Below are 11341 nucleotides of genomic sequence, written 5' to 3'. Positions count from 1 at the left end.
AGGGGCGTGGCCGTTTGCCCGCAGGGCGCCCTGGCGCGGGGACCCCCATTGTGCACCTGGGGGCGGGGACCCCCCCATAGCCACATTGCCGGGCGGGGCCCCCCCATAGCTACATTCCCATGGCCGCCCCCCCCCACAAGCACCGCACGCCCAGGGCCGGGCCCCCCGCCAAGCGCCGCGCGCCCGGGACCGGCGCTCTCCCCCCAAGCACCGCGCGCCCGGGGCCGGCGCACCCTGCAAGCGCCACGCGCCCGGGGCCTGCGCTCCCCCCATGCACTACGTGGCCAAAGCGCGGCAGCCAATCTGCGGCGCCCCCGGGGCCGGCGCTCACTGTGCACCATGCGCCCGGGGCCAGCTCCGGCACCGCACATGCGCCACGTGCCTGGGGCCAGGCCAGCCCTGAGCACTTGGCGGGCGCATACAAATGCGGGCACCGTGTTGGGGACCACTGTCCTAATGTTAGTAGTGGGGACACCAAGTTCGGAAGTGAATGGTTAACCAGTAAGCCGGTTATGGTTAACCAGAGGGGGCTGGAGCAGCCCTCCACCAGCCATAGGCAGAGGGCACTCTGGCACGCCACGGGTAGGGTTGCTCAGTGTGCCACGGGGGTAGGTGTTGGGGCTGCTCCAAGTCCATCTTTAACACGTTCTACGTGTCCCATTTAATCGGTTAACTGGTTCAACGTATTGTTTAACTGGTTAGCTAATTAAATGAGATTTTACATCCCTGGCACCAAGGTGGCTAAAAGTAGGGTTGAACTGGGACTAGAAATTCCAGGATTTTGACTTTTTTTTCTGATCTCACACAGTTCTGCAAATAAATTTACATTTTGTTTAGATTTTAACTATTTTTAAATGTATTACGGTGGATTACGGAAGATAAACTTTAAAGAGAACAAAGAGTCATTTCAGGAATGGAAAACTACATTTTAATGTTCTGAAATGGTGGAGTTTTCCCCTTCCAAACAAAAGGTCACTAAAATCAGTGTTTTCCAATGGAAAAACACCCCCTCTGAAAACTTCCTTCCAGCTCTAGTTAAAACGGCCGTATTTTGAAGTGTATAATCAACCTCTGGAACTCACTGCAAAAGGATATTAATGATGGTGAAGGAAAGGGGAGGGAATCATAGAATCATAGAGCTGGAAGAGACCTCAGAAGGTCATCAAATCCAGCCCCCTGCTCTAGGCAGGACCAATCCCAACTAAATCAACCCGGCCAGGGCTTTGTCAAGCTGAGACTTAAACACCTGCTGTGTACAGCCTGTCTGATCCCGTCTGGGGAAGCATGGGTGGGAAGAAAGAATTAGACAGGGTTAGACAAACCCGTAGGTCTTGGTTGACTTCGTCCTGCTTCAGGGCAGTGCGCTAAACTTGGGGACTACTCTAGTCAGACCAACATTTCAATCAATCTTGTCAAGAAACAGGCAAAAAAAAAACCCCAACCCAAACCAGGGAGAAACACGTTCCTTGGTTTGTAAACACAGACACAGAGAACAGCTCCTTCCGCTGGGGGGGTGGGAATAAAGAAAATAATCCCTCGCCCCCTCCCCTTCCTATTTGGTCCTAAAGGATGAAGATTTGTGCAGGCTGCGGGGGCAGGACTGATACTCAGGGAACGGGGAGCATGGGGGAGAAGGGGGCAGCTTGCTTACAATCCAGGCGCAACCCCGTGCCTCGGGGCTGGCCCAGCAGAGGCGGGATTTCTGCAGCGCAGGGGGACACGAGGTGAAACAAGCAGCGACTCGGCCGATTGGGGCTTGTTATTGTAGGGTCGCATTGAAGCAGACACTGGCACCAGCGTCGCCTCCAAGAGCGAGGGGAGTGCGCGGCCTGGTAATCCCGGACGGACCCGGACCTGGACCCCCCTGCGCTGGGGGGCCAGGAGTCACCGCCCCCCGCCCCTCACCTCCGCCTCCTGCCTGCTCGCAGCTCCCGGGCCCGCGGCAGCAGCTGTGCCAGCCGGCTCCGAATGTTGAAACACCAGCAACATTAGCCCTCGCTTCCCATTGGCTGGAGGGCCCCAGGGGCGGGCGCAGGGAAGGGGAAGCTCCGCCCTTCGAGGGCCACGTGGGCCGGCAGTGGAAGTTGCAAGTTGCTAGTCAGCTGGAGGAGAGAGGGGCCCGGCCCGGCCTGCGCACGTGGCTTTCACCGCAGCGCTCACCTGCCCTCACGCCCCACGCTCCTGCTTTTCCCTCCCTGCGTTGTTCGACCCAACCCTCACCCAGGCATCCACCCAGTTCACCCCGATTCTCACCCCTTTTTAAACTTGTTCCTAAGAAACCCCGATCGGTTCCTGGGAAATTCCCAACAACTCTTATCAGTGGTGCCTATTACATACCAGCTGGGTTTTCCCTTTTATATTTACATACCCCCTGCCTCCTTTTTTCGCCCCTCCCATTTTTTCCTCCCCTGTTCATTTTGGTTCTGGACATACAACACTCCAGTCGTCTGAAGAAGTGGGCTATGCCCAGGAAAGCTCATGATCCCATTGACACGGTTTGTTAATCTTTAAGGTGACTATATGTTGTGTTTTAAGTTTTTCCTGTTACAGACTCACTCAGCTACCCCTCTGAAACTCGTGGGCTCTGTCTACACTGCAGGCTTCTTGCACAAGAACTGTTTTGCAGAAGAGTTCTTGTGCAAAAGGTCTTCCATACGAGCGCGTCCACACTGCCATGTGCTTTTGCAGAAGAGATGTGCTTTTGCACAAGAGCATCCATGGCAGTGTCGACACTCTCTTGCACAAGAAAGCTCTGATGGCCATTTTAGCCGTAGGGGTTTTTTGCGCAAGAAATTCATGTTGCCTGTCTACACTGCCACCTTCTGGAAGAGCTCTTGTGCAAGAGGGCTTATTCCTCGTGGGGAGAGGAATAACTCTTCCGGAAGAAGCCCTGTTTGCTGATGCTGTACTGTAATACTTGTGCAAAAACACGCACGCAGTGTAGACACTCTGCAAGTTTTTGCGCAAGAACAGCTGTTCTTGTGCAAAAAGCCTGCAGTGTAGACATAGCCTTAGAGGGGCAACCCCAATAGTCAGTACTAACAAGGAGTCCTGTGGCACCTTGAAGATTTATTTGGGCATCAGCTGTTGCGGAGGAAAAGCAGGTCCAAGTGTTTTTTACCCCTGGAAGCGGATGCCCAAATACACGTGTTAGTCTTTAAGGTGCCCCAGGGTGCCTCTGTTTAAACAAGTGGAAGAGAAGGGCCTGTGTGCACCTCATAGGATGCCAGGCTAGACTGAAGATCACAATGGCCCTCTCTGGCCTGGAAGTTAATGAATGGTTGCATCTGGCCAGGCTGCCTCTCTTTATGCTTGCATTAACTAACTGGGTTATTTGCAGGTGTTGTACTCAGTCCAGCTGTGTCGGAGCGCCTGCTGCTGGAGGAGAACGCAAAAGTTCTGTTACCTGGTTTGTAAGTCTGGAGCCTTCTCTACTGCATGAGGTACAAGCCACCTGGCTCTTCGCTAAAGTTGCAGAGCCGAGTCACTATCGCTGGATGTGGTCTCCGTGCCCAGAGTCCCCAGAGACCACAAACCAGATAAGATTCGAAATCGCCCAAGCAGATTTTTTGCGTAACAACATGCAATAATAGCTGCCAGCGAACAGACTCAGCGCTGCGCCGCTACACTTTATGGAAGCCGTGGCAATGTCCTAACACCCACTGAGCACCATCCAGTGCCCCCACACAGTCAGCTGGTGAACACCATTTGAGGTGAACTTTTATACATTCCTGATGTATCAGGTTGCTACCCCCTGTTACCTGGTTACCGTCCCTTACCTTGCAGAAGGGGGCTTACTTCCTAGTCTTCATACTGTCAACTTACTATCTGTTATGCTGTCAACTTTGACCTGGTCCTGAACATAGGTCGGTATGTACTTTATTTGTGGGAGGTAAATGGTACCAAGATGTTCCTTAGGACAATCCACAGAACTACAGACCGGTCAGCCTCACCTCACTCCCCGGAAAAATCATGGAGGGGATCCTCAAGGAATCCAGTTTGAAGCACTTAGAATAAGGAAAGGGATCAGGAGCAGTCAGCATGGATTCACCAAGGGCAAGTCATGCTTGACCAACCTGATTGCTTTCTATGACGAGGTAACTGGCTCTGTGGACATGGGGAATTCAGTGGATGTGATATACCTGGACTTATTCTTGCCAGCAAGTTAAGGAAGTATGGATTGGATTAATGGACTGTAAGATGGATAGAAATCGGGCTAGACTGTTGGGCTCAATGGGTAGTGATCAATGGCTTGATGTCTGATTGGCGGTCAGTTTCAAGCAGAGTACCTCAAAGACCGGTTCTACGGTCGGTTTTGTTCAACATCTTTATTAATGACTGGATGAGGGGATGGATTGCACCCTCAGCAAGTTTGCCTATGTCACTAAGCTAGGGGGAAAGGTAGATACATTGGACGGTAGGGTATATGGTGCAGAGTGTCCAAGACATATTGGAGGATTGGGCCAAAAGAAATCTGATGAGGTTCAACAAGGACAAGTGCAGAGTCCTGCACTTGAATGGAAGAATCCCAAGAATTGTTATAGGCTGGGACCGACTGGCTAAGTAGCAGTTCTGCAGAAAAGGACCTGGGGGTTACAGTGGATGAGAAGCTGGATATGAGTCAACAGTGTGCCCTTGTAGCCAAGAAGGCTAATGGCATATTAGGGTGCATTAGGAGGAACATTGCCAGCAGATCTAGGGAAGTGATTATTCCCCTTTATTGGGATGTGGTGAGGCCACGTCTGGAGTATTGTGTCCAGTTCTGGGCCCCCCACTACAGGAAGGATGTGGACGCATTGGAGAGGGTCCAGTGGAGGGCAACAAAAATTATTAGGAGGCTGGAGCACATGACTTAGGAGAGGCTGAGGGAGTTGGGCTTGTTTAGTCTGCAGAAGAATGACGGGGGATTTGATAGCAGCCTTTAACTATCTGAAGGGAGGTTCCAAAGAGGATGGAGAGAGGCTGTTCACAGTGGCAGAACGAGGAGTGATGGTCTCAAGGTGCAGTGGGGGAGGTGTAGGTTGGATATTAGGAAAAACTCTTTCCCTAAGAGAATGGGGAAGCACAGGAATGGGCAAACTAGGGAGATGGTGGAATCTCCATCCCTAGAGGTTTTTAAGTCCTGATTTGACACAGACCTGGTTGGGATGATTGAGTTGGGATTGGTCCTGCTTTTGGGCAGGGGGCTGCACTCGATGACTCCTGAGGTCTCTTCCAGCCCTGGGATTCTATGATTCTAAGGCAAGGGACTTCTTTTATTTGAGAGCCCCAATTCCTTCAACAGCAGTATAGGTCCAATGCATGGAGCTCCTGAAGAGCAGCTCCGCATCCCTTTCTATGGCAGCCCAACTGTCCTTGGAACTGGTCAGACCAGTGTGACATCCCCCTGTGTAGGCATAATGAGCTAACGTGTCCTTTACTCCCATGCACCAACTTTGCCACTTATCAACTATGTTTTTAATTTGTTCGAAGGGAAAGCTGAATGAAGCCAAAATTAATGAGTGTTTTAACTTGTAACAAAATACAGGACTGTGTAGCACTTTAAAGACTAACAAGATGATTTGTTAGATGATGAGCTTTCGTGGGCCAGACCCACTTCCTCAGATCCACTATTTGGGTCTAGCCCACAAAAGCTCATCATCTAATAAACCATCTTGTTAGTCTTTAAAGTGCTACATAGTCCTCTATTTCGTTTCAGCTACACCAGACTAACACGGCTACATTTCTATCACTGTTCTAACTTGTGTTTCTGTTCCCAGGAAATGTTGAAACGGTAGATTCCTAGGGACTGTCAAGTAGAAAGATTGACCCAAATTAGTTACTTGTTTGCTTTCTTTGGCTCCACTGGAATCTTACAACAGGGATTAACTAGCTCCATTCATATCTATAATTAACACAAACAAAATCTATGTTTAGTGACAGGTATGGTTTCCTGAGCACATGTCTAACAATCCAGACATTTAAAATCAGAAGTTAGTGGAAGGAGGCTGAAAAAGGTGAGGCTTTCGAGAGAAAAATTGCCCGAGAAAGGGTTATTTTGAACTCCAATTTACTCTGTATCAACCCATTTTTCCATTAAACCAACCTAAAGTACTATAAATAGGACTCAAAGTTTATGGGAAAAAAGGGAGGATGCGAGTTATGAAAAAGCAAACAGTTGATAGGAGAAGCTAAATATGGGGGAAAAAATCTATAACCAGTAACATAAAGGATAATTAGGAAATGTTTAAATATATCGGGAACAAAAGAAATCAGAGGAATGGTAAAGATCCATTACTGTATAAGGCTGGTCAAATTGCCAATCATGATGAAAAAAAGAAACTTCAGCAACCTGCTTGGAATTTAATGCGTTGAACTACACACAAGCCATAAAGATTGGATGTCTTTCTAAAACATATGTGGTAGCTCAACCGAGGGATGTTAAATTGCGCTTAATCAGCTAATCCAGTAGTTGGTGGAATTTCCATCGACTACTCAATTAGTCAATAAGGGTATGTCTACATTAGCTCGTTAATTTGAGCTAGGTAGGCAAAGCAGGCAACCGGAGTTGTAAATGAAGCCCGGGATTTAAATAGCCCAGGCTTTATTTGCATGTTCCCGTCCGGTCGCCATTTTGAAATTCCACTAGCCCGAAGTAACTGCCGCGCGGCTATAGAATGAGATGTAACAGTTAATTCGAACTAAGGACTTAGTTCGAGTTACCATTTCATTGCCACATGTAGCTGGCAGGAAGGGACCTCGAGAGGTCGAGTCCAGTCCCCTGCCCTCATGGCAGGACCCAGTACTGTCTAGACGAGTGTTTCTTAAACTTTTTAAGACCGAGGAACACCAAACAATTTTTTTTTAATGAGGATTTTTTGTTGACTCCTGAGGTCTCTTCCAGCCCTAGGATTCTATAAATGTGCTTGGTACCTGTGCCTGGACCTTTATGCTTGATCTGGCTTATACTATTTCTCTTTCCTGCCTGCGGTTCCACTGAGCCAGAGTCTTGCTTCCTAGATTTCAGGCCTGTTGCTGTTTTTATGTTACCGGCCTTTATTCGGGCCTGCTGATTTTATGTTACCAACCCGCAACTTACTACAGAGGCAACTGAGTCCCATAAAGGAGGAGCAGCTTGTTCAAAAACACAGCAAGCCAGTGGCAGCGCTAGGAATAGGACCCGTATGTCCCAACTCCCTGTCCCCTGCTGTACTAACCAGACCAAAATACTTTGACCACCAGGGTCTGAAGCCCCACAGACAGGGGCCACGGATGGGGAGGGGGAGAGGCAAAGGGGGCAGTTGTCCCGGGAGCTGATGATTTAAAAGGGTCCAGGCCTCTGGGTCACTGTATCGACTATTATGGCAGCCGCCAGTGCCAGAGACCCGGGCAAATGAAATCAATCCTAGAGCTCTGTCTGGTGCAGGGTGGGTGGCGCTAAGGCCTGATTGGCCCTCGCCTTGCCCCTCCTACCTTTAGCTTTGCCCCTTTGAGGGGGTCTAGAGCCGACCCCCTCCCATACATTACCCAGGGCCCGACAACGTCTGTCACCAGACCCGTTGACATGAATGTGCCCCAAATCCCTCAGACCCAGTACAGTCCCCCCCTCCTTCCCCCCCCCCCCCGGATCCTTAATTCTTCTCTTGTCATCTGATTGCTTCAAGCATTGTTACAGGCTGGGGACCGACTGGCTAAGCAGCAGTTCAGCAGAAAAGGACCTGGGGATTACAGTAGATGAGAAGCCGGAGATGAGTCAACAGGGTGGCCTTGTAGCCAAGAAGGCTAATGGCATATTAGGGGGCATTAGGAGGAGCATTGCCAGCAGATCTAGAGAAGTGATTATTCCCCTTTATTCGGCTCTGGTGAGGCCACATCTGGAGTATTGCGTCCAGTTCTGGGCCCCCAACTACAGGAAGGATGGGGACGCATTGGAGGGGGTCCAGGGGAGCTTGACCAAAATGATTCGGGGTCTGGAGCACATGACCTATGAGGAGAAACTGGGGGATTTGGGTTTGTTTAGCCTGCAGAAGCAAAGAGTGAGGGGGGATTTGATAGCAGCCTTCAACTTCCTGAAGGGAGGTTCCAAAGAGGATGGAGAGAGGCTGTTCTCAGTAGTGAGGGATGGCAGAACACGGAACAGTGGTCTCAGGTTACAGCGGGGGAGGTCTAGGTTGGATATTAAGAAAAACTATTTCCCTAGGAGGGTGGGGAAGCACTGGGCTGGGTTCCCTAGGGAGGTGGTGGAATCTCCATCCCTAGAGGTGTTTAAGTCTCCGTTTGACAAAGCCCTGGCTGGGATGATTGAGTTGGGATTGGTCCTGCCTTGGGCAGGGGGCTGGACTTGATGACTCCTGAGGTCTTTTCCAACTCTAGGATTCTATGATTCATCCGTGCGATGTCACTGGAGACGCAGGGAGGTACATTGTGGGCGAAAGCCCCGATCTTGCTTCTGGTTTTGTACAGGCGGCCGTGAAAGTAACTTTACAGTTTCTCACAGGTACTGTCCTATTGCAGCCCAGGTCTTTGCAGTTTTTGCTGGAGCTGCGCACCAGGGCACTTTCACCTCTGTGTTCAGGATTCAGAGTTATCTCTTTTCCCAAAGATCTTCCCTGGAGCTGTTCAGAGAGAGCTTGCTCCCTCTCGCCACAGTCTCTCTTAAGGCAACCATGTTCTTCAGAGCCTCTGGCCTGACGTGGAACGGGACGGGGGACACCACAGAAGAGGCCAAATTCGCCGGGGGAAACACTCCAAGGAAATGGATGCTAAAGAGGGTCCATTCGCCAAGACTCATGTGCAGGGCCTCTTTGATTTCAGTGTTGTCACTGTAGACCAGCGCGCGCCCGTTGAGATTATGGTCCCCGAGCCTCTGTTTGTACAGCGGGACGTTTTCCTCCTTCAAGCCGATTGTGTCCATCTGGAAGAGAAGTGGGAGCACCCGTTAGTGCCGTGCATCTACTGAACATGTCGCCAAACACGTTTTTAGGAAGGGTCCGCTATAGCTCCCGAGAGGAACCTGTCTGGGCTTGCTCAGATTCTAGCAAACAAGGCGGGCCGGCCGGCTGTGGGGCCAGGTATGGTACCCGGCACACCCCACTGCCGTGTGCTTGGATTCTGCTAGGGGCACCGCTGAGCAAGTTGGCACGGCAGGGGAAATAGCATGCTCTCTGCAGGCAAAAGCTAGCAATGCAGGGGCCACTGGAGGGGTGTGTTGAAATGAAGAGGGAAGGTTTCCTGACCCTGCTTGTAGGCTGGAGGGAAGCATGCAGTCAGCCTGACGGGGGTCGAGTTGGGCCTCTCGACCTAAGGCTATATCTACACTGCGGGCCTTGGCAGGCAGAGAGTATGCTAATGAAGCACTCGTTAGCAACTTCTTGTGCTTCATTAGGGGTGTGTCTAGACTACATGCCTCCGTCGACGGAGGCATGTAGATTAGACAGATCGGCAGAGGGAAATGAAGCCGCGATTAAAATAATCGCGGCTTCATTTAAATTTAAATGGCTACCCTGCTCTGCCGATCAGCTGTTTGTCGGCAGATCGGGGCAGTCTGGACGTACCCCTGTCGACAGAAAACCCTTTTGTCGACCGCCCCGGTAAACCTCATCCCACGAGGCATAACGGGGCGGTCGACAAAAGGGTTTTCTGTCGACAGGGGAACGTCCAGACTGCCCCGATCTGCCGACAAACAGCTGATCGGCAGAGCGGGGCAGCCATTTAAATTTAAATGAAGCCGCGATTATTTTAATCGTGGCTTCATTTCCCTCTGCCGATCTGTCTAATCTACATGCCTCTGTCGACGGAGGCATGTAGTCTAGATACACCCTAGCATGCTCTCTGCAGGCAAAAGCTAGCAGTGTAGACATAGCCTCAGGGTTCTTGTGTGTTATTCTGGATAAGGGGTATTACGCTGCAGGCCTCCAGCAAGAGTATTTATGTTTTTGCCTCTCTTCTCTCTGGAGTGCATAACAGACAGCTACGGGTCTCCCAGTCTTAAAACCGACCAAGGTCACTTCAGAGCGTAAAGGATGAACCCGGGGAGAGCCAGCCAATGGCTTCGGGGTTGGAGGAAAGAGCTGCAAGGAACCGAGTTGTTCCAAGCAGAAATTTTTTGTGCAAACCTAGAGTCAGGAGCAGCAGAAAGTGGGGGAACTAGCAGAGCCCGGACTGTGGCCTTGCCCCCTACATCACCCTTTCCCCCTCATCCTCACTCTGCCCATTCCCCCTCATGTGCCCCCCTACTCCTGAGGCCTCAAACCCACACTGTGCCTTCCCCGAAAGCCCCCATCCCACACCGCCTGTTCCCCTCAACATCCTACCCCCACTAGTTCTCGCTCCTCTCCCTCCAGTTATGCACCAGTTATGTGGGACAGTTTTCTCTCAGCTCTGGGGCCCGTAGTCAGGGCTGTCCCTAGGCCCATGGGAAATATGTAGCTGCATAGGGCACCGGAAAATTTGGGCACCAAATTTTTGAGTTCCCCAATGCAGCAGCCATGTGTTCTTGTATGTCTGAGGATATGCCTCTGCCGGTTCGTCTCTGGGGACGCTGTGTCCTGTCTGCTGCAGGGCTTTTCCCTTCGCCCTCCCCTACGTGCTTCTCTCAGCTGGCAGTGTAATCCACACGCCTAGTGTGTGTGGTTCACTGTCCCTTCGTGTGGCAATTGGACCTCTTACAGCCAGAGATAAGAACAAGGGAGCTCTACATCCTAAGCTGGGAGCCAGCTGCCTTCATGGCTCCAGCTGTCGAGGCCTCTAGGGGTGTGTCTAAACTACATGGCTCCATCGATGGAGCCATGTAGATGAGGCTGATCGGCAGAGGGAAATGAAGCCGCGATTTAAATAATCGCGGCTTCATTTAAATTTAAATGGCTGCCGCGCTCTGCCGACCAGCTGATGATCAGCTGTTTGTCGGCAGATCGGGGCAGTGTGGACGCTCCCGTCGACATGAAAGCCCTTTGTCGACCTCCCCCTGATGCCTCGTGGGATGAGGTTTACCGGGGAGGTCGACAAAGGGCTTTCACGTCGACGGGGAAGCGTCCAGACTGCCCCGATCTGCCGACAAACAGCTGATCATCAGCTGGTCGGCAGAGCGCGGCAGCCATTTAAATTTAAATGAAGCCACGATTATTTAAATCGCAGCTTCATTTCCCTCTGCCAATCAGCCTCATCTACATGGCTCCGTCGACGGAGCCATGTAGTTTAGACACACTCCTAGAGGGCCTAGGTTCAAATCTGCTACGGGGTTCAAATCAGCAGCAGCAAGCTAGCAAGCAGAGAGGATCTGCAACTCTGCTCTAGTTCCTGAGCCCTGCTTGGGGTAGGGAGGTAGTAGGAACGACCAGACCTCCAGCAGAAGCTGCATGAGGGG

This window comes from Pelodiscus sinensis, chromosome 18 (assembly GCF_052426305.1).
Source record: "Pelodiscus sinensis isolate ZL-2025 chromosome 18, ASM5242630v1, whole genome shotgun sequence".
Taxonomy (NCBI): Eukaryota; Metazoa; Chordata; order Testudines; family Trionychidae; genus Pelodiscus; species Pelodiscus sinensis.
The sequence above is the reverse complement of the archived record's forward strand: the minus strand, read 5'-3'. Positions refer to the sequence as shown.